This window comes from Panthera tigris, chromosome B4 (genome assembly GCF_018350195.1).
Source record: "Panthera tigris isolate Pti1 chromosome B4, P.tigris_Pti1_mat1.1, whole genome shotgun sequence".
NCBI classification, from domain to species: domain Eukaryota; kingdom Metazoa; phylum Chordata; class Mammalia; order Carnivora; family Felidae; genus Panthera; species Panthera tigris.
The window spans coordinates 56,885,751-56,909,643 of record NC_056666.1 but is presented as its reverse complement, the minus strand read 5'-3'; the positions used below and the strand labels follow the sequence as shown (position 1 = coordinate 56,909,643).

Genomic DNA, 23,893 nt, shown 5'->3' with positions numbered 1-23,893 from the left:
AACCTACATGGATTTCTTATTCATAGTATTTTAGACAGCTTACATGAGGAGAACTTGACATGCTGCAAGGGAAGACATTTTTCAGTGTGGAGGCCACCGTGTGAGCTAAAAATGGCTCTAGATGGCTTTTCTTGCTCTCTGCACCTCTGAACCCAACGTCTTTTCATGGCTGCAGCTTTTTTTGTTGTTTGTTTTCAAAATAATGGCATGTCCTGATAGTAACACCAGGAACAATGTCCAAAAAATAGAGAGTCTTATACTAGAGAGTATTTCAAAATACTCAAAATATTTTAACAAAGGTAAGTAAAGAAAAAAATCTATTGGAAACAATTTTCATCTATCTTAGAAGTTATGAATATATTTTTGTCTGTCCTCCCCAGCCTACCAGTTGGGTATGGCTGACTGAAGTCTCCTATCTTATGAGGGTTGACATACATGTAATTTATTTAGAAGAAACCTCTGGAAATAATAGGAATTAGGAATGCTCATTATATTCATTGTTCAGGTTCAGGTATTGATAGAGGACCTTCAATGTGAGGAGACCCTCTGATACAAATACAATAGTATTTGTTCTTAAGGAGGATACACTTGTGTATATTCTATTTCAAGTTCTTAGCACAGGCTTAATAAACGTTAGAAAATGTTCTCAAAGTTTTTATCTAATAATGTAAATTGATTCCAATTATAAGGCATGATTTACTTCTTCAACTAACCTCCGAGAAGTTTTAAAATTAGTCCTATTTTCACAGTAACATTTAACTTATTTCTATATAAATGACACATTGTTATTATTTATTATAATATACTAAATTATAATTGCTATATTATGTATTATTATATTATGAAAAAATCAAGGCAGAAATAAAAGGAACATAACTGAATTTTTCTACCACCATAATAAGACCCCTTCCAACGTGGACTTTTTTTCCCCATCCAAGTATTTTATTCTTTCTACAAACATTTTTGTGTTCTGTTTTTCACTTTAACGTTAAAGCATAAGCATTTTTCTGTTGTTATAAACTCTTCATAAATCTTCTTTAATGTCTCCCAAGCATCCCACTGAATGGGTTTTTAGGCTAACAGTTTTCTGATTGTTGTGCACCTAACTTGTTTATGGCTTTTTCTCTTTTGTCCTTACCAAGAGTATCAGCCAGCCTGTTAGTGATCAGACCTTTCCATACAGCTGTGCAGAAGGGGCATTAACACTTTCAAGTCCTTTGTTGTTCAGTAAGCCTCTTGGTCTCTCATATGTCCTCCTCTTTTAGCCAACTAAAGCCACCTATTTGAGATAAAAAATTTATATCTCAGTAATAGACCCAAACAGGGCTGATTAGGCCTGGTGCTGCTGACTATCATCTAAAGTCGGGCAGCCTAGATCTTAGTAGCTCTAAAGCCTTACATTTTACACATGTTTCCACAGGCCCATACCATTTAGAAGCAAAAGGACACCTGTATATTTTGAGATCAAATGGAAAGGAGAGTTACTCTCGGGTAGGTGTGAATTACTCCCATTCTCCTAGTATCCCGGGGGAAATTTCTGAGAGGAAGAGGGCTCTTGTGAGCTGCTTGGATAAAGGAAAGCTTGTTAAATTGGAGGTGGGAGTTCTGGGCATGTGCTGAGGGTTAGTCTGGTAGGTTCAATGTTCATTTCCAGTCTCCTAAATTACTTCTAGCGACTGGGGGTCTCATGGACAAGGGAGACAGAAGTACTTTGGAGATAAACACACATTTAGGGGTGTGTGTGTTTACATAATAACATTTTATTTGTTAAGGGCCTGATTAGTGGTTTGAATGTCATAAAATCCCTTGTACTTTTCATAGACCAGGATAGTCTCTTTGATAAGAATTTCAGATGGCAATTGAATCTTGCATTGATTTCCACACCAGAACTTTTACGTATGTTTAAAGTCTTAGAATCACTTTAATTTTATTGTAAAGTTGCTTCTTAACATTGTTCCTGCATACCTCACTGAAATAAAGGTAATGTAGGTAATGTCATAAGGATCCGGGTAAGAAGATGTTGACATACACACACACACACACACACACACACATACATATATGTATATGTATATCCACATATATATGTGTGTGTGTATATGTATATATATGTGTATATATATGTGTGTGTGTGTGTGTATATATATACACATATATATGTGTATATATACATACATATATATATATATATATATATACGTATGTGTATATATATATATATATATATATATATATATACACATACGTATATATATATATATACAGGAGCATACATAGGAGAGGTCATGGCCAAGATAAGTGTACTTATTCCAATAGTCTGAGCTTTTCTAGAAAACTACTTTAGAAAGCATATATTGCTTTGAAACAGCAGTAGGCAAAGTAAGACCAAATTGTGATGTAATCATCAAGAAAACCATATTTGTAATAAGGTTAATTAAATTTGCTGCGATCTTGAGACAAGCATCCTGTAAGTGTGCCAGTAAATCTGGTCTTGCTTTATCAAACTGAAGGGCACCCCCTCCTTCTCCCAGAACGAGTAGCTCATTGCCAGGGGACACACACAGGCTGGCAACAATAACTAATATGTTATGAGAGGTTAGACAAGTTTAAATAGAATTCATCTCTGAACTGAAGGGCAAATTGTAAGAAATGTCTTTGTCTGCTTGCGATCCTGTTAAATTGAAAGCACAATGGGAGGTTTGGGAGAAGCAACAAAGGTTGAAATGATGGCCTGCTGTTTGGAGCAAGCATCCTGGCTCCACCGATGGTCCAGACATCTGCTAACAACAGCCACTCCTTGTCAGGCTCTGCCCCACACAGGGCGCAAGAACACTTTGCACCATTTTAACTCATCAGAGTCTTTGAGTTCTACAGTGTGCTCCACATCAAGAATGTTTGTGTAGTAAAACAGAACTAATTTAATCAAACATTTCAAAGGGAAACATTATTTTAACCCTAATTAGGTATGATTACAGTTTTTTTCCCCCTCTGTGTTGGGCTGAGCTGCACTAAGCACCTTCATTTTGCTTTCTTTACTCAATTTTGTAACCAAGTCACCAAATAATGCGTGCTGTCCCATCTCTGTCCCATCTTATGATATTCATTTCAGTAGATTGATAAGTTCAAAAGCCTTTGTCAAATTTAAGGTGATTTAAACAAACAACGAGAGTATAACAAGGATAAATTGTATTGGGGGGGTGGAGAATAGCATATTTATATTAATTTATATCCAACTGTGGCCTTTTTTTGAGATTCTTTAAAGGTGATACTCTGTTATATTTTATTTCAAACCCATCAAGCTGCTCCAAGCAAAACATATCCCCATTTCACAGGTGATGAATCCAAGGCACAAATGGGATACACAGGTCTGGAGCAAAGCAGAGCTGGTTAAGAACAACTCAGAGCTTGCTTTCTGAGGGCATCAACCCTCTACAAGTGCTATCCAAGTACTTTTGCTCAAGGTAGTTAAAATCCACCAGATAAAAACTCACAAAATGTGCATGAAAGTCATGCTGGATTGCTAACAAATAGATAAAAGACTTCTTTAATCAATGACATATGAAATACTGTAATATACTTTTAACTAATTAAAGACTAAAAAAAAACTTTGAACTCTCAAAAAAAACCTAGTTTTACTAAAGTCGTAGGAAAACTTACATTTTTATTTATGTACATAGTATATTAATGAAAGTCTAAAGAAATTCACAAAGATTCAAGATAAGATTTCAACAGAATAGAAAATGCCTCTATGTTGGAAAACAAATCAGTTGAAAGCCTTTCAGTGATTGAGGGAAATAGAGGGTTTTAAATGTTTGAATATTTCTTAATGAATTCAATGAGATGAGGCATTTTCCTAGCTTCTTCAAAGCTATTTATGATTAAGAATAAAGTATAGGGGAATATGTATGAAATGGAATTATGATAGAATGAAAATATTTTCGTTTTTGTGGTCTTAGAGAAATATTAAGCTTACTTAACTCTTTCCTCAAATTCTATGAAATCATACTTTTATAAGAAAGAGAGAAGTCAGTTCTCTGTAGCCCTAATTTAAAAAAAAGTCAGCAAGAAATTTTTCTTTCTACTTCTGACCCAAGCTGAGGGCTTGGCAGCAGCTGGAGAGTATATTGTGTTCATTTTGCTGTTTGAGTAGCTCAAGAAGGAGTTGCCTTTCAAACACCAAGCAACTACTATGATGCCCTGAAGACATTGTTGTCACCTCAAAGTTTCTTTAACACACACACACACACACACACACACACACACACACACACACATCATCGTCATCATCATCACCACCATCACCACCATCACCAACAACAACTAGCTAAAGTTTTAACAAGTATAGCAGAGAGAATTTTTCCTCAATTATAATTATTCAGGTGAAATTATGGCTATGATTTTACCAATAACACTCAAATAAATCAGAGATGATACACTGTCTCATTAAGTTGGCATATCTTAGTTTTATAAAAATTCCAGTGACTGTGTAGGATTTCTTTTTCATGAATTATAGATTTATTATTTACACCTTTGCAAATATCTCTAAAACTTGGAATAGGAAACTAGAGAAAGATAAAATTACTTAGTAAATAAAAATGTTCCTCTCATCTTCTCCAGATGGATCTCATTCCTATTTTCCAATCTGCCATGACTTTAAACATGGGATCTTCTTTTAGTTCTCAATCTCTTTTGATATTTACATTTAGTACAGTAGTAAGTCATATGATTTTTTTGTCTGTGATGTTGTGCAGTAGTTTTCCATGCAATTGACTAACATCATTTTTTGTTTATTTATTTATTTTGAAAGCAGTGGGGGGTGGGGGGAGAGAGGGAGAGAGAATCCCAAGCAGCTCCACACTGTCAGCGCAGAGCCCAACATGGGGCTAGATCTCATAGACCGTGAGATCATGACCTGAGCCAAACTCAAGAGTCAGAACCTCAACCAACTGAGTCACGTAGTTGCCCCTACACCATTTTTATATAGACCCTCTTCACCTCACTCCAGTACAGTGCTTTACAAATGGACTTCCTGATTCTCTTTAAATTCATCTCCCATGCAATTACCGTCATACCTACCTAAAACAAGGTCTTTGCCTCGTTGACTGTGTTTGAAAACTTTCTTCCTCACCACTGAGGTATTACCTTCACCAATCTTGTCACACTTCTGTTCTAGACTGAACCGAAGATATTCTCCATTACCATGCCCAGGAGCTAGGATTCAGCCCTTATTTTATTTAGGGTCTGTGCTTTGTGTGAGTTGTTCACTGTTCTTCCTTTTTAGAGTTTTTGTTATCTATTGACTTTTGAGACATTGGTAAGTCAGCTTTTTCTCCATCTTTTTAGCTGCCATATCTTAATCCTTTTTATTTTTATTTTATTTTTTTTTTTAATTTTTTTTTTTAACATTTATTTATTTTTGAGACAGAGAGAGACAGAGCATGAATGGGGGAGGGTCAGAGAGAGGGAGACACAGAATCTGAAACAGGCTCCAGGCTCTGAGCTTTCAGCACAGAGCCTGATGCGGGGCTCAAACCCACGGACTGTGAGATCATGACCTGAGCCGAAGTCGGCCGCTTAACCGACTGAGCCACCCAGGCGCCCCTCTTAATCCTTTTTATAGCATCTCCTTCCCCTTCTCATCTCTTAAATGATAATTTTGTTCTAGGTTCTGTTTGACCTTTTCCCTCTTACTTTGTCAATTTTCATTCAGTAGTTTCAGTGAAATCAATAGCTTTGATTACCACCTGGATGCTAGTGGTAAATTTATACCTTTAGCATTTTACCTTGTTTATTATAACTGCTTACTAAGCATCTAGTGCTCCAGACATCTTAATTTCACATTTCCTAATTGATATTATATTCCCTACTCCAACACAAATCTTTTCTTGACTTCTATAATCTACATCTTTGTGTGTGAACTCACTGTTTCTGCACTTGGATGACCTAGAGCCTGAGAATCTTCCTATATTGCTCATCACAAAAGTCTTTGTTTAGCACCTTCTACTGACAATCAAACATTGGGGGTATAGCAGTGGGGTAAATAGAAAAAAAAATCCTTGCTTGCATAAATTCAACATTCCAGCAGAAGAATAAAAACGAATAATATGTGTATAGTATAATAATAGTTCCTAATTTTATTGAGATAAAATTGATATGTAATAAACTGCACATATTTGAAGTGCACAGTTGTTAAGTACTGAAATATGTATGGACCCACAAAACAGTCACCACCATCAAGATAGTGAACATGTTAGGGGTACCTAGGTAGCTCAGTCGGTTAAGCATCCAACTCTTGATTTTGGCTCAGGTCATGATCTCACGGTTCAGGAGACTGAGCCCCACATCTGGCTCAGCACTGACATCACAGGGTCTGCTTGGGAGTCTCTCTCTCTCCCCCACCTCTCTCTTAAAACAAATAAATATTTTAAAATGTAAAAAAAAATAGTGAACATATTCAGTCATGTCCCTACTTCTTTCTGTCACAATAGATTACTTTGCATTTTCTAGAATTTTAGACAAATGAGGTCATACATTAGGTACATTTTTTTCCCCCTTGGTCTGATTTCTTTCACTCACCATAATTGTTTAGATTTATCCATGTTGTATTAACAATTTATTACTTATTTCTGAGTAGTATTCTATTGTATATATGTAAACAATTTGTTCATCTTTTGAAAGGTATTTTGGTCATTTTAATTTATCCTATTGGCAAAAAAGCCCCTGTTAGCATTCATGTACACTTTTTTATGGCTATGTTTTTTAATATCTCTGGAGTAAATACCTGGAAATGGAATGACTGGATCATAGGGTAGACGTATGCTTAAGTTTTAAGGAACTGCCACTGTTTCCCAGTTCTTCCACATCCTTACCACCAATTGGTGTGGTAGGTCTTTTAAATTTTAGTAATTTGAGGGGCACCTGTGTGGCTCAGTCAGTTAAGCGTCTGACTTTGGCTCAGGTCATGATCTCTTGGTTCACAAGTTGGAACCCCACATTGGGCTCTCTGCTGACAGCTCAGAGCCTGGAGCCTGCTTCAGATTCTGTGTCTCCCTCCCTCTCTCTACCCCTTCCCCACTCATGCTCGTTCGCTCTTTCTGTCTCTCTCTCAAAAATAAATTTAAGGGGCACCTGGGTGGCTCAGTCGGTTAAGCCGCCGACTTCGGCTCAGGTCATGATCTCGCGGTCCGTGAGTTCAAGCCCTGCGTCGGGCTCTGTGCTGACAGCTCAGAGCCTGGAGCCTGTTTCAGATTCTGTGTCTCCCTCTCTCTGACCCTCCCCCGTTCATGCTCTGTCTCTCTCTGTCTCACAAATAAATAAACGTTAAAAAAAATAAAATAAAATAAATTTAAAAACATTTTTTATATCCCACACTGGTTTTAATTTACAATTACCTAATGACTAATGATGTTGAGAATATTTTCATGTGCTTAGTTGCTCTCTGCATACCTTCTTGTTGAAGTATTTGTGCATATCTCTTGCCCATATTTTAATTGGGATATTTGTTTTCTTATTGACTTTTTAGATATATTCTGGATACCAGTCCTTTATCAATACATGATTTGGAAGTATTTTCCTGTGGCCAGTGACTTCACTGTTCATTTTTCAAAAAGTGTCCTTGAGGAATAGATTTTTTTTTTATTTTTGATGAGGTCAACTTATTTTTTTTTTCTAAGGGATTATGCTTTTGGTGTTGTATCTAAGAAATATTTGCCTGACCCAAAGTCACAAAGATTTTTTTCTATGTGTTCTTCTAGAAATTTTATAAATTTAGGATTTATTTTTAGATCTGTGCCCCATTTTGAGTTAATATTATTAGTGTATGGTGCAAGGTGTGGATTGACATTTTTATTTTTCTATATGGATGTCCAGTTGTTCCAGCACCAATTTTTGAAAAGACTATCCTTTCTCTGCTAAATTTCCATTTTGTACCTCTGTCAAAAGTCAGTTTTCTATATATCTGTATGTCAATTTCTAAACTCTCTCTGATGTTCCATTGATCTATTTGTCCTTCTTTATGATAATACCACATTGCTGTAGCTTCATAATAAGACATAAAATTTCTGGTTATTACACAAGTTTTATATTTTTTCCTCAAGGTGTCACAGCTATTCTGGGGCCTTTGCATTTCATGTGAATTTTACAATGAATTTGTCCATTTCTCCAAAAAAAATTTTTTTAAAGACTTCTGGGATTTTTGATTGGGATTATGTTGGATTTGTTGTTTGTAATCTATAGAATAATTTGAAAATTGACATTTTAACATTATTGAGTCTTGTGACTAATGAACAAAGTATTATCTGTCTCTCCATTGATGTAGGTCTTCTTTAATTTATCTCAGCATTGATTTATAATATTCAGTATATACATCTTGCACATTCTTTTCAGGTTTATCCCTACTTCATAATTTTGATGCTATTATAGATGATAATTTTATTTTAAACTTCAATTTCTGAATTTCCCTTTTTGGTATGTAGAATGCAATTGGATTTTTCTGTATTGCCTTTAAATTTTACAACCCTCCTAACTCATTAGCTTTAATTATCTTTATTATAAATTCAATCTGATTTTCTATATAGACAATTACGTTGTCCACAAATACAGTTTTACTTATTGCTTTCATATCTAGCTGCCTTTTATTGCTTTTTCTTACCTTATTGCACTCTGATACAATCTCCAATAAAAGTTGAATAGAGGGACACCTCAGTCAGTCAATCCCCTCAGTAGAGGTGACACTCACTCAGTTGAGTGTCTGACTCTTAATTTTGGCTCAGGTCATGATCTCATGGTTTGTGAGATTGAGCCCCATGTCGGGCTTCGCACTAAATGCAGAGCCTGCTTGGTATTTTTTCTTTCTCTCCCCTCCCCTCCCCTGCTCACATGCAGGCACATGCTCTCCTTCTCTCTCTCAAAATAAATAAATAAACATTTTTTTTAAGAAGTTGAATAAAAATTATTATAGTAGGCATCTTGTCTTATTCCTGATCTTAGGAGGTACCATTCATTCTTTCATATTTAAGTATGATGCTCCCTGTAAGTTTCTTTTGATAGATGATCTTTATCATGTTTGGAAGATTCCCTCCTACTTTTAGCACACAGAGAATTTTTATGATAGAATAAATCCTTTTTGTACATGTATTGATATGATCAATGATATGATCAATGATATGATCATGATATGATCAATGATATGATAACCTTTCTTTTTAGTTTGATAGTTTTATAAATTACATTGGCCTATTTTGAAATTTTAAAACAACTTTTCATTCCAGGTAATAAATTCTGCTTGGATTCAATTGGTTAACATTTGTTAAGAATATCTGTGTCTATGTTCATGACTGATATTGGTCTGTAGTTTTTCTTGTATGTCATTGTCTGAATTATGTTCACCTCATAGAAGAAATTGAGAAGTTTTTCTACCTTTTCAACTTTGTGGGAGAATTTGCAAGAAATTATTGATTAACTCATGGAGAATTTGCCAGTGAAGCAATCTGGGCCTAGAGTTTTCTTTGTGGGAAGTTTTTGTTTTTTCTTTGTTTTTACTATATGTCATTTTTAAAAATAGACAGAAAACTGTTTTGTCACTTCTTTATTCCTAAGTGAGCATTGGTAGTATCACTCAATGAATATGTCCATTTTGTAAATGTTGTCAAATTTTTTGGCATAAACTTGGTCATAATATTATCTCACTATCATTTTAACATCTGAAGAATCCCTAGTGATGCCACTTCTGTCATTCCTCATATGTGTAATTCGTGTCTCATCTCTGTTTCTTTTCCTTTTCTGATGATTTTGCTAGAGATTTATCAGTTTTATTGATCTTAAAGGACCAGATTTTGGTCTCATTGATTTTTTTCTATTGATTTTTTAAAATTTTCTGTTTCATTGATTTCACATTGACCTCTATTGCTTCCCATCTTTTCCTTACTATGAGCTTTGTTTATATTTTTTGTTTAGGTTCTTAAGGTGGAAACTGAGGCCCATTCTTTGAGATTTTTCCTTTTTTTCTAATATAGACATGAAAGCTACAAATTTCCCCTCAATATTGTTTTAGAAATATCCTACAAATTTTGACATGCTATATATGAATCATTTAAAATTTATTGGGACTTCTTTTATGGACTGAATATGTTCTTTTTTTGTAAATATTTCATAGAGACTCAGAAAAATGTATATTGTGCTACTGTTGAGTGTACTAAAAATGTCAATATGTCAAATTGGTTGATAATATTTTTCAAATCTATCTTTAGTGATTTTTTGTTTACTTGTATATCAATTATTGAGAAAAGGATATGATATCTATGACTGTGGGGATTTTTTTTCTTGTACTTCTTTGAGTTTTTACTTCATTTAATTCGTTCCTCTGGTATCTGGTCTATAATGTTGAGGATCATTATGTCCTTTTGATAATTTGACCTGTGTATTATTATGAAACAATCTTTTTCATTGCTGGTTATATGTTTTTTTTTTTTTTCTGAAATCTACTTTATCTGATATTACTATCACTGTTCCAGCTTTTTACAGTTAATACTATCATGGTATATCTTTTGGTATCCATTTCTGTTTAACCTTTTTATGTCTTTATATGTAAAATGGGTTTCTTGTAAGCAGCATGTAGCTAATTGTTGTTTTTTATTTCACTCTAAATCTCTCTTTTAACAGTAATTCAGGTGATTTATGCTTAATGTTATTATTGACAGATTTAGGTTTAAATCCACCTTCTTACTCTTTTGTATGTGTCCAACTTGCCTTTTGTCCCCTTGTTGTTTTTTGCCTTAAAATTTAATATTTTACTTATTTATATTTTAAACTGAGATGTAGTTAACTTAATATTTTTATTTTCTTCTTGACATATAAGGTACAACTATTTTTAGAGGATTGCTTTAAGATTTGTAGTCAATATATTTTCAATTTGTCATAGTCCAACTCAGTTATGTTATACTGCTCCCTGTTAGTATGAGAATCTTAAAATATTGTATTCCCAGTTTTTTCCCTCTTGGCATTTATGCTATTTTTGTCATATACTTTGTTTCTACATGTTGTAAACTGAACACTAGATAGTTTTTATTTTTTAGTCAATTATTTTTTAAAATGGTTTACATAAATTAGAAACAAATATAATTTATCCATGTAGTTATCGTGTTCCATGTTCTGAATTCCATTTTGTAGATCCGTATTTCCATATGGTTTCATTTATTGCCTTCTGCTTGAAGAACTTCCCTTTAAATTTCTGTGTGATGGATCTACTGGTGATAAATTCTTCTGTTTCTTGTATTTGTATTTTGTATTTCGTATTTCCCCTTTGGTTTTAAAAGATATTTTTGCTGGGTATAGAATTCAAAGTTGTTCATTGTTTTCCTTCTTTTTTTATCTGTGGGTTTATACTTTTAATCAAATTTGAAAGTTGTTCTGCCATTATTTCTTCCAATATTGTTTTTCCCTTCTCAATTTGTTACTCCATCTGCACATATATCAGAATGTGTGGTCCCTAGAGTTGTTCCACAACACACTGATTCTCTGTTGTTTTTGTTGCTGTGTTGGTTTTGTTATTGCTGTTGTTGTTCTTCTTTTCTTCTTCCTCTTCCTCTTCCTCTTCTGAGGCTTTTTGTCAATTTTTCATTTAGGACACATGTATTTCTATGTCTTCAACATAGAAGACATGTGAATGTCTAAATGAATTTACTAATTCATTTAGTCCTTTATCTGTCATTAATCCCATTCAGTGTACTTTTAATTTTAAGCATTGTGATTTTTTTTCTTCTTCTTCTTCCATCGAAACATTGTAGTTTTCATGTTCAGAAGTTAGGTTTGAGTATTTTCTTTTTTAAATATATTTTCTATGTCTTTACTTATTGTTTTCTACCTTTGCCTAGGTTTGTAAATATATGGAATACAACTATATAGCTGTTACAATTGTTATTTAACATTTCTCTTCATTCTAACATCTCTGTCAGCTTGGGGTCAGTTTTGAGTGATTGATTTTTCTTCTGATATTGGATCATATTTTCCTGCTTCTCTGCATGCTTGGTAATGTTATTTTTTTTTTTAATCAGATGCCAAATTTTGTAAAGTTTACCTCACTAGATGTTGGATATTTTTGTATTCCTATAAACTTTTTGGGGGGACACATTAGGAATAGATCAATACTGTTGGATCTTGCTTTTATGTTTTGTTAGATTGGACCAAACCATTATGTTTTCTACAGCCAGGTTTTCCCTATTATTAAGGCAAGACACTTTGAAGTACATTAAAGTACTTTGAGTACTTCAATGTAGCTCTGAATTGTGAGTCTTTCTAGTGTGCCTGGTGGGTATAGGCCCTCTTCCTAGCCTATATGAACACTAGTTACTTTTTCCTCTAATTTTGAGGGTTGTTCTTTCCCTAGCCTTGGGTAGTTACCTCACACATGAGCTGATCAGCATTCTGTTAAATGTTTGGAGGAATCCTCTACACATCTCCTGAACTCTCTGTGCAGCTCTCTCATCTCCACTAATTGGTCCTATAAACCCTAGGTGCCTTTATCTTCCTGAATTCAGCTCTGTCTCCTCAACTCAGGGAGTCTGTCAACCTCACCCGAGCTGCCTTATCCTGATCCACCACCTGCAAACTCTCTCAAGAGAATAACCTGGGTCAATCATAGAGCTGGTCTCATTTATTTCCTTGTTCTCAGGGATCAGTGTCCTCTTGTGCTGGATTTCCAATATTTCAAAAAGCATTGCTTCACAAATTTTGTCTACTTTGTTGTTTCTGGTGGGATAACAAATCCATTTATCACAATAGTAAGTGCTTTAAAGATAAAACAAAATACGTAAGTGGATAGAAAAAGTAAATGTTGATGAGAATCAAAAGTTAATAGGTTTGTCAAAGATTAGAGAGGGTATCCTTATCAAATACACACTCCACCAATTTCTCATTTTAGAGAGGAAAAGGAAGATAGAAAAGGTGGTATTTCTGTACACCCCTAATAATGTTACTAGTAATTCATATTCTTTGGACATAGTCTAAAATAGATATACCATAATCCAGATTTTATACCTCATTAGAGTTATGATGCTTCTGTTTATGCATATAAAAACCAATACTCTAAATCTTCCTTTCATTTGTAGGGGGTGCTCAGTGTTACATGTATCTTCAATTAATGCCCAATCTCAAAGGAGAGACTGGAGAAAGAAGTTGGAGAGAAGAGAGGCAGTTCTATGTGTCCACTTCCCCCCAGTTTCTTCTCTCCCTACCCTACTAGTGAGCACCCAGTAGTGTGTTTAATGTCTTTCTCTTTCTTGGAAGAAAAATGCCTCTGTTGATGGTAGTAGTTCCGTTTTTCAAAAGGGGGAAAAAGTAGGACAAGGAAAAATTTTCTGTATTTCTCAAAATTTGATTCAAAGGGAAGCACATGAAGGGGGAATGTGAAGTAAAGACTGGTTAATTTTATCCCAGGTATTTTATTATAAAGAAACCTCTGGCAGACTTTAAATGCTTACCTCATTTTATAATTAAGAATTCCTTTCCATTCACAAAGTCCACCACACCTAAATATAAACATGATTCAACCAGTGATTAATTCAACAGTTTGGGTAATTACATTCCCTAGCCTCCTGAAAACTATACCAACTAGCCTTTTATCAGATTTTAGACCCTAATAACTCACATTTTTATTACCACCTGTTTACATTATTACTAGAATTTTGGGCATATGGCACATTGATGTAGTCGTATAAATAATAAATAAACAGACCAGTTTATGGTATTTGAGAATGAAATACGCTGTTATTCAAATGGGTTTCATTTGTGTGTATTAAGATTAACTAGTATCAGCAAGTTACTTGTCCTTTGGGACAATGAATATCCTTTCTGAAATGGGCAAAGGGCCATTTGGCTCCTGAAGGATTATTTGAACCATTTACAATACAAGAGACCTACTGTGTGAAAAAAGATAGTCTAATCTAGTATTTTTTCTTAGTCAAAATCTTTCTCCACATCACAGGTTATACTATCAACAAGCTTGTTTTCATTTTTATCAGCCTATAAACATGGTTAGCTGTGAAAACCTAATTCCCTTTCAGTATATCCACTATATTCCATTACTCTAGTACAGTCTGAAACCATTTTCTCTTTAAAACTTATGACAGATTTTCCTTCATTTAATAATACTTTGCAACACTTTGGATATAAATATATTTCACCTGGTAAACCATTTTAATAACAACCTGGATAAAATCATGTAGGAGAAGAAAGACTTAAGAAGAGGATTAAAACACTCCATACATCTCTTGTTTTTTTTAGCAGTGAAGAGAGAGCTTTGCAGAAGGGTTTCAGAGTGATTTATGAAGTTTTGGGAAGGTGTGTCTTTTTCCCTAGCATGTTCTAATGGTTTTATATTTGTTCCTCTAGCTCTGATCCAGAATACTTAATACATATTTTCTGTTGTTTTCTTCTGCAACTTTGAGGATTGGTGATTTTTAAAACTATATATTTGTTAATATGTGTTACTTGATAGAAATATAGTTTTGTGCTACCTAAAATATTAGGATATGTATTTAGTTTAATTTTTCCACAAATTTAATTGAAAATATGAACTCATTTCATAAGAAACCTCAGTTTCTTTTTTTTTATGTTTATTTTTATATTTGAGAGAGAGACGGAGTGCCAGTGGGGAAGGGGCAGACAGAGAGGGAGACACAGAATCCAAAGCAGGCTCCAGGCTCTGAGATGTCAGCACAGAGCCCAATGGGGAACTCAAACTCACAGACTATGAGATCATGACCTGAGTTAAAGTTGGGCGTTTAACCAACTGAGCCACGCAGGCACCCCAAACCTCAGTTTCTTAATAAGAGATTTTGGTTGCATCTATACGTGCTTTGGGAAAGTGGAACAGTTATTCTGACTTTCTATTAAATGACAATAATTAATTATAGACTATTTACCAGTACATACATTGTTCCAAGATCTTTTATTTTTAAGGGGAAGAATTTGTTACTGTCTTTTTGGTGCAAGATGCTAAGTTTAATATTTTGTTCCATATAGAGAACTCTGAAACCATGGACTTTTTTTGATAATCTGAATATGTATGAAATATCTCATGATTCAAAACTGAGTGTGCTTTCTGTGTGTGTGTGTGTGTGTGTGTGTGTGTGTGTATAATTTTAAGCAGCACTACTCTCTCAGTTAGGACAGATCATAGGGATAAGCATTGTGTGTGACCATAGTCTTTATCTACAAGGGTGAATATGCTCAAATCCATAGGCCATTTTTCAAAAAAATTATTTTTTTTTCTCATTTACATCCTTAATTCCTATCACTTCTCTAGACATGCATCACTCATCATGCTTTATGGAAGAAGCCTTGGCCTATCCACATATCCTTCCTTGCAAAACCTTTTACTTCTGAACATGACTTCCTCTCTGGTTCTTTGCTAACATGCCCACCCCACCCCCACCCCCATGGCTTCCCATGAATGACAGCATCTGTGTGATTAGGATCAGAAGTGCCAAGCGGCCAGCATGGCTAGCATTGACATATACTCTAAGACTGTCTCTTACTTTGGACTACTTATCCTTGAAAAATACTTAAGTAATGTGAAACATGGTATAGGTTTATATGCATTTTATTTTCACAACCAGGGTGAATTTGTTCATAGAAGTTAAGAAGTAAGCTATTTATTCAGAAAAGAAACCCTACTAAATTGAATATGTACCACCTCAACAAGGGTCTGAAGGCTTTAGTATTTTCTTTTCAGTTTAGATTCTAATCATTTGTGTCTCCAAAGGAAAGCATTCTCTGGTACAGGCAGAGGCCAGGCAGGTAATGTACTTGTGTGCCCTACAAGGCTGGTCTTGAGGCTCCCATTTTAGCATCCCAGTTTTCCTAAGATGAGAGTCTACTGGCTAAAGAGAATCACCCTTTGAGTTGGATTTTAGGTGCCCCAATTTCAAATAGCAAATGTCCTCTAAGAGATTAAAAATTATACCGTGGATCTTTAAATAAAAAAATTGTTCAAAACAGTAAGATTGAAATGGTCCATTTTTTGAAAAACCAACAAACAAAAAACTATTCTGTGGGCTAACCACGGAAACAGGTTCTAAATGCATTAAAATATTTTATCCCATTATTTGTTTTGACCAATTGACCACAATATTAAAAATTCAATCATGGAGCAGCTGACAAGTGCAGTTGCCTAATTTTATTTAAGAGTTTTTTTCCTTTTTCCATTTTTCCATCCTGTTAACGCTGCTGCCTGTGCCCAGACAGTAATGGGCTTCTTGTATGCCCACGACTGTTATGATCATGTAAATTTATTGGTGCTTAGAAGAAGCGAGCTATTAAAACATTACAACAGCCATTACAGCCGGGCTCGTGTTGGCTTTCGCTCCCAATGAACATATGCTTCCGAGTGAATGCCTAAACTCTTATTTATGGATTTAATTTAATATGCGGAAAGAATTCAAAATTAAATTTTGTGTCTGCCTCCAGAGAGTGTCAGTGTATAATAACATGGTAATTTTTACACATCTTTATGAGAAATGGGAAAATTAATTCTTTCTGACAAGTTGTAATTATTCGACTTGGAACAGTTGCAGCTGAGCAGTTTGCATGCCTGTTGTCTGGTGTTTCGCAGTGTAAGGGGAAAACTCAGGGATGGAGATATATTGTGCATCTGAGAGTTTCTAATAGCTTCTGACATTTTAGCCTTGCATATTATCAGGGTGCTCTTTAAGGAGTCGAGGCATAATCTATTATGTTGCCTGGGACACACACAGTTGCAATAGCTGGAACTTTCTACGGCAGTTTTTTAAATATGGGGAATGTCTCCAGTATCATGCTATAGATGCACATAGTTGAAGTTGATGTGACAAATTTGCATGTCTCTTAAGTGTACCTATTGTTATCTGCTCCTTTGCCTCCATGTACCTGGAACAGGTCACTTGATAAGGGTAGAATTTTAGACCTGTATTTTTAAGACAAAATATGTTTAAAATGAAAATGTGTGTTTTCTGACCTGTCCTGCAAACTCATTTCCCCACCTCCACCTTGCACACACACACACACAGATGCTTCTGTAATAAATGCCTTGTTGCTTCCTAATCTTTAGATTTTATGTTTAAGTGTTCATGAAAATGTAGGATTAATTTAACATACAACTAAACCAAAACACCACTGGCTATGTTAGCAAAGAAAATATGGAACATGTTGTATGTGAAGAGACGGTACGCTGATTGACAGGCCAGCCTGGAGGAGAGTGGTGTCATCTCTGTGTGTAGGATCAATATAGTCCTTGCAAAATAAATGCAAACTTACAATGTAAGAAAGTGTCAGCAGATGAACATGAGAAAAATTCAATTGTCAAAAGCAAGCACATTTCCTTTTTTTGCTTTGGTACTTCTGCTACAGAACACAGGGATAAACAAGTGTGTATGCCTCTGTTCTCTCAGTTGATATACTGAAACTTACTCTGACATTGTTTTAAGTGGCAAGATATTGCTAAAAGTTTATATTTAAGGATGAGATGAAAATCAAAGTTCTATCCACTAATGGCCTCCAAAGTAGTATGATGCCTTTTGCATGTTAAGGCTAGAGTCCAGCCAAGCTTCCAGTTGGGGTCGTTGTATTTAATTTCTATCAGCTACCGCATTCTTTACTTTCCATCTTAAACTGCCCAACCGTGGGCCACTCTAATCCAAGACATGCTGCATCTCAGTAATTGGTGGTGGATTTGATCGTAGCTCATTAAAAGGCTCAACAGCATTATGATCCTGGGTGAAGACGGCTTGGGACTTTATACATTTTACATTTGTTTTCTTTTCACTGATTCTCTCCAGTGAGTTTTCATGTGTTCTTACTCATTGTGACCTAAGATGAAGAAATCTTTTTAAGTTGGAAACTTGTGCATGATGTCAAGGCAAATGCTAGAAACGCCAAAACAGAGTTACACAACTCTGTGAATGGAGATGGATATCAGACTCCCCCAGCCCTAGCTCCCTCCACTTTTACTGCACATCCTTCCCACAAGGTACAGCAGAATCCCAGTAGAGAAGGTACCTAGCAGATATATGTCATTTTACTTTATTAGACCACATATGCCACCTGTAATTGTCAATAATGACTGCATTTATTTTGGTGGTTATTAAAGTTAATAAATTAACTTTTTTTCCTGTGTACTGCAAACCCATAAAAAGAAGCTGGGTTTTGGAAACTGGAAGAGCACTTTCCCTGTTTACGAGTAGACTGTATTTTTGAAGTATAGCACAAGATTTTGAGTGAGAATGGATCTAAAAAAAGCATTTTTATAGCATAGTAGTCTTTTAAAAACTCTAATTTATTTGAGATAGAGCAACAAATTAAAGGCCTTCAATCCAGATTGAATGCATGAGATAACATCCACATTTTAAAAACAGCCCCAAACAGACAGAAAACTTTAGAAGTAGAAACAAGGGTCCTTTCCCAAATAGGAATTTGATGTTGAAGTGGCTTAAAAAAAAGGTATGGAGAGTCATCCCTTTTTATTATGTTTGTAGGGGGCCAGAAAGAGCCCCTGATGACACAAACCTGCCCACTCCATCCCACCCTTACCCCAGGTACCCCAGGGGCTGAATCCTACTGAAACACTAGCAGTGTTTGGTCAAGCATTCCACATCCCAACTGACTGAATCATCTCACTACCTCTATTACACAGATACTATTATAATCCTCTTTGCACAGAAGAAGATGTTTAGGGTTAGAGAAGTTAAATGACTGCCGAGTTCACATAGCTAGTAATGACTGAAAATAATACTTACACCCATATTTCACTAGAGAATAGTCACTTTCTTCAGTTGCTCACTTTCTCCAGGCTAGTGATTAAAATGGATCAGAGACAGGATAGGAATTTGGACTGCTGTGGAATGTGCTGGAATGCAAACCCAGAACTACTCCAGTGCATTATCTCCCCATCAGATTTCCCTTCTGCCTTTAAGGGCTTCATAGGTCTCATGGGGACCCAGGCTGCACACCTTAACCCACCCTGACTCCTCTCTTGATTCACAAGTCCTGTCGGTCACCACTGTCTTAATACTTTGCCTTTAGTGTCTGTCTTCGATTCTTCCTTCCTTTCCATCCCTGTTTTTGCCATTTTACTTTGAACCCTGATCAGCTCCCATTGGGGTGGTTTAAGTAGCCTCTGTCTTCCTACGGGATGTCCTTGACCGAACTTTAGTCAGGCTCCTCTGCACTCTCTTCTCAACTCAAGCAGTTTTTGGGCTTCGGCATTTACCTCTGAATTGCCCAGTTTTAGCAAGAATATTGGTAAGTCAGTTTAGCCAGAGTCCCTCTTCTTTAGTATCTGATCACCCCCACCCCCACCCCCGATATCTCCCTGGCTATTCATCTCCTGCCGTCTTTCTGGTGATGTCTGGTCATGCTGACCTACCTTCAGCAAGGATCCTGTTAGGTTGGGTTAGTCAGAAATCTCTCCTTACTCCTGATGTTTCCTCTTACTAATTTTTCAGCCACTGACCCCCTACTCTGTTCCTTGGCTGTAAATTCCCACTCCTCTGTGTATTCAGAGTTGAGCGCAATCTCCCTCCCTTCCCCTCTCTCCACCTCCATTGTTGTCTGGCAGTTTCTATTCCTATTTCTTAGTCTCCTCAAATCAAGTCTGCTGGTCTGTTGTAACAAGGGCCAGGAATGCATACTTTTCTTCTGTAATACTTTCCAGCGTCTCATAGCATTATAGGGTGAATCGTCGTAAAGTACACCTCTCATGGAGCTAGTGCTTTCTTCAGAAACTTTTAGTGGTTTCCTACCACCTACCAAATATATTTCTTTTAGTCTCAGATTTCAGGCTGACTTCTGGTAATTTCAAGTGCATACTCTGTGTTCTAATTGAAATAGGTTGTCGTTCCATGAACATACTGGTCTTCTCAGTCTCCACGTGGGGTTTTTCCTTTCCCCTCTGCTTGGACTATCTGCTCCCAGGCCTCAATGAACTCTCTGTTACCATGTAGGTCATATGCTACTTTCCCTGTAAGCATCCCCAGGTCCCGTCCTGACAGTCATCCTTCTGTCCTGTGAATGTCCAGAATACATAGTTTATATCTGTCCTGTTGTAATTATTATATGTGGCATTTATTTCTATTATTATGATCTGTCTTATCTCTCCAAGGTAGTAGCACTTCAGAAAAGCAAAGGATGCTACTTATTTTCATTTATCTTTCCCAGAACAACAGTGCATTCCATTTAGTAGATACTCAGTAATTGCTTACTGAATGTGTAAAAGCCCAATCAGCCAAAACCACCCGGAACAAGACTGTAGTTTGACAAAATCATATTTATTGTCTTGTAGTGAAGAAGGGAATTCCAAAGAACCATGGAAATCCCCTGACAACAGGTAGGAGGGGATAACTTTTGAGGTTGGGGATTTTGAGGAGATTCTAAGAGACAGGGGGCTCAGTTTTGGATTGGTTGCTGTTACTGAGGTGGGATTAGAAGTGGGAATTGTGGCTCAGTTGGTTAAGTGTCTGACTCTTGATTTCGGCTGAGGTCATGATCTCATGTTTTGTGGGTTCGAACCCCACATTGCAATGGCTCTGTGCTGACAGTGCAGAGCCTGCTTGGGGTTCTATTTCTCTCCCTGCCCCTCCCCTGCTCGCTCACTCTGTCTCTCTCCCTCTCCCTCTCCTTCTCCTTCTCTCTCTCTGTCAAAATAAATAAATAAACTTTTAAAAAATGAAGGAGAATCTTCATACACATGCAAGTCTAAGTCCATTGTCTGTACTTAATTTTACTATCCCTTTAAGTGACTTTTCTTTTACTTGAGCCACCAGATAATCCTGTGTTTTTATTGAACTCTCCTATCTCTGCCTCATTGTTCATTCTTAATATAGATAATAGAGCTGCAGAGATGTGCTAAGAACATTTTCAGAATTTCTTTGCTTTCTTGTCCACTTCCCTGTCTCTCAAGTGTCTTTGATTTAATGGATCAGAACCCTGGTTTCGTTAGTGTGTTTGTGGAGTGTGGTAAATAAACATACACGCCTCCCCCAACCCCTGCCACACAGATACAAAGTGGGATGTAAAGCTGTTTTTATTAAAGTTTTCCCCAGAGCAAAAACAAGTATAACCAATGCTAGAAATTGTTAAGCCATTTTCTTCTGAACCTGCAATCTTTAAAATTAGGTTAAAACTCTTTATGGCAGGCTTTTTTCATGGTATCTTCAGATGCTGTGTTCTCTGTTGTAGAATTTCTCATGGCGGACATTTTTAAAAGGTACCAGATTCCATCCATTCCAAGATACTTTCCCTCATTCCTTCTGAATGAACCCCCTAATAAAACCCCTAAAGATTTATTATTTTTTCTTTAAAAGGATACCACAGCTGAAATCATATATTATTTGGCTCAATTTAAACATTAATGTTTCTTCACCTGCATTTATCAACCTGTCTACAACCAGAATGTTTAGAAGCAACAATTTAAAAAAAATGACCTCACCATTTTAGAATTCACAAGGAGAGGTGTTCCATTAGCAAACTGCTCAATTTCTGATTCAATAGAACAAGGTAATTTGTCCAAAGGTAGAAGCCTCCCTACCTAATATTGTTGAATGTTACCTGGGCAGCCCTGGGCACACAACAGAGAAAGAGCATGCCAATATTTTTGGTGTGTGCTATATATCAGAATGTGATTATAATCATTATATCCCTATTTGCATTTCTCTGGCTCTCTGTTTTCTTTTTAATTGGGTTATAAAACAATTAGTTAACACCATGTCTTTTTAGAACTCCCCAAGTGGGCCAGAAGCTGTTTGTTCTCCCTGGACTGATGAGGGAGGGACCCTCAGGAATCTCATTTTATTTACAGCAGGGTGAAGGTCAGAGAGAAACAGTTTTTGTTCTTGTGCTGTTGCTTTCAGTTGTGACCTCTCTTGCATTGTTTGGCTTCCCTGCCCCCCGCCCCTGTGCTTTGAAGAGCCGCACACCAGGTGTTCCTGTTCTGAATTACACATGAAAGAACCTCATCCCTGGACTAATTAACTAGTAAACTGTACCCGCCTCCCCTGGGTTTAATTGATGCTGCTCTTAAAAAGGGAAGGCAGTCCTCACCCCCTCTGATTTCACACCACGGTCCTCTCTTCTTTATCTTTCTTAAATGTAGAGGATGTTCCAGATGATTTTGACATCTAGGTAAGGCGCCAGGGCCAGTAGCATAGTTCATAAAACAGTTACCCTGGGTGAAAGGAAACTACTCTGGACTTTCCTTCATGACTTTTTAAAGCCGTGAGTGTGACTCTTTCTCCAGGGAGTGACATGTCCTGAGTGATCTACTTGCTCACAGTACCAAGACCCAGAATCTCATCAGTAACTTTCTGCATTTCTGCATTTGATTTTCCTTCTTATTAAAGAGGAGCAGGAAGTCAGTATGCCGATAGGTGTTTTTTATTTTTATTTTTATTGTGGTAGAAATCCTAGAGAAATATTAAAAGTTGTAGAATCAGTTAGTAGATCCTCTTGTCTTCTAGTATCACAATTGTTAGATAGATTTTAATTTTCACAAACAGGGATCCGGTCTCCTTGTGTAGTGGACTTTTAATACTATGGGCAGCCTACTCTTAGCATTGACACGTGTTCCAGGGAAATGTAGGACTATGTGTATGTGTTGTGCAACAGTCTAACCTTTCTTTTTTTCCTGCCCTCTCTTCTAGAGCATCTTATCCTATATTTAAGAATGCCAGGATTTAAAATTCAGTTTATGAATTCTGTATGTTCTTCCATCATCATTTGGCTGTGATTATATTGTTGTTGATTTTGCTTGTTTGATTTCCAAACTAGAATTAAAATATTTAGAGTCAATTATTTTGTGTGGGAGCATTTTAAAATGCTCTCTTTAAGAATAGTTTTAAGAATAGTTTTAATTTTTAAAAAAAAATATTTATTTAGTTTTGAGAGAGAGAGAGAGACAGAGACAGAGGCAGAGACAGAGTGTGAGCAGGGAAGGGGCAGAGAGAGGGATGGGCACACAGAATCCGAAGCAAGCTCCAGGCTCTGAGTTGTCAGCACAGAACCTGATGCGGGTCTCAAACTCACAAACCATGAGATCATGACCTGAGCTGAAGTCGGATGCTTAACCAACTGAGCCACCTTAGCCAACTGAGCCACTGTGCCCCAAGAAGTTTCTTATATAACACATAGATTTCTTATGAGTATAGTTAACAATACTGTAGTGCATTTTTTAAAGTTACCAAGAGAGGGGCACCTGGGTGGCTCAGTTGGTTAAACATCTGACTTCGGCTCAGGTAATGATCTCATGGTTGGTGGGTTTGAGCCCCACTTTGGGCTCTGTGCTAACAGCTCAGAACCTGGAGCCTGCTTCCGATTCTGTGTCCTTTTCTCTCTGCCCCTCCCCTGCTCAAGCTCTGTCTCTGTCTCTATCTCTGAAAAATAAATAAATGTTAAAGAAAAATTTTAAATTACCAAGAGAGTGAATCTTAAAAGTTCTTATCATAAGAAAAAAAAATCGTATGTGTGGCGATGGATGTTAACTAAACTTACTGTGGTAATCATTTCACAATGTAAAACTTCTATATAAATTTGGACTAGGGTTGCTTCTTAAAATTCCAGCCCATGTATATAAATATTCCTGGTATAGTTTCCTCCTGAGTAACTTACCTGTAAGAGCCCCCCACTCCCTTGTTTTTCCCTTGTTTTCCACTTCACATGAGCAGTCATGGACATTTATTATTCTGGTACTAACTTCCAGAGCGGGGCATGAAAAACCAAAAAAAAAAAAAAAAAAAAATTAATCATGCATGTAATTATTCCTCTAAAGTAAAAAACAAATAAGGAAATTTTTGTTTTTGTAAAAGGCATTACGTATTAAAAAATAAATAAAAACTAGTTAGTCATCCTGTCAGAAACGTTTGCACTGTGG

At 36.2% G+C, this 23,893-nt stretch overlaps 1 protein-coding gene across 10 annotated transcripts in view; it reads left to right on the top strand.

Moving 5' to 3' along the window:
- The window catches only part of SOX5 (SRY-box transcription factor 5), a 930,253-nt gene that overhangs the window by 320,956 nt on the left and 585,404 nt on the right, over positions 1 to 23,893 (top strand). The window contains exon 8 of one of the 10 annotated variants that reach the window (XM_042991947.1): positions 1,421 to 1,491. The exons of the other annotated variants lie outside the window; for them this stretch is intronic. The gene's annotated coding sequence lies outside the window, so the exon portion shown is untranslated. The remainder of the gene's footprint in view (positions 1 to 1,420; positions 1,492 to 23,893) is intronic. 10 annotated transcript variants of the gene reach the window in all.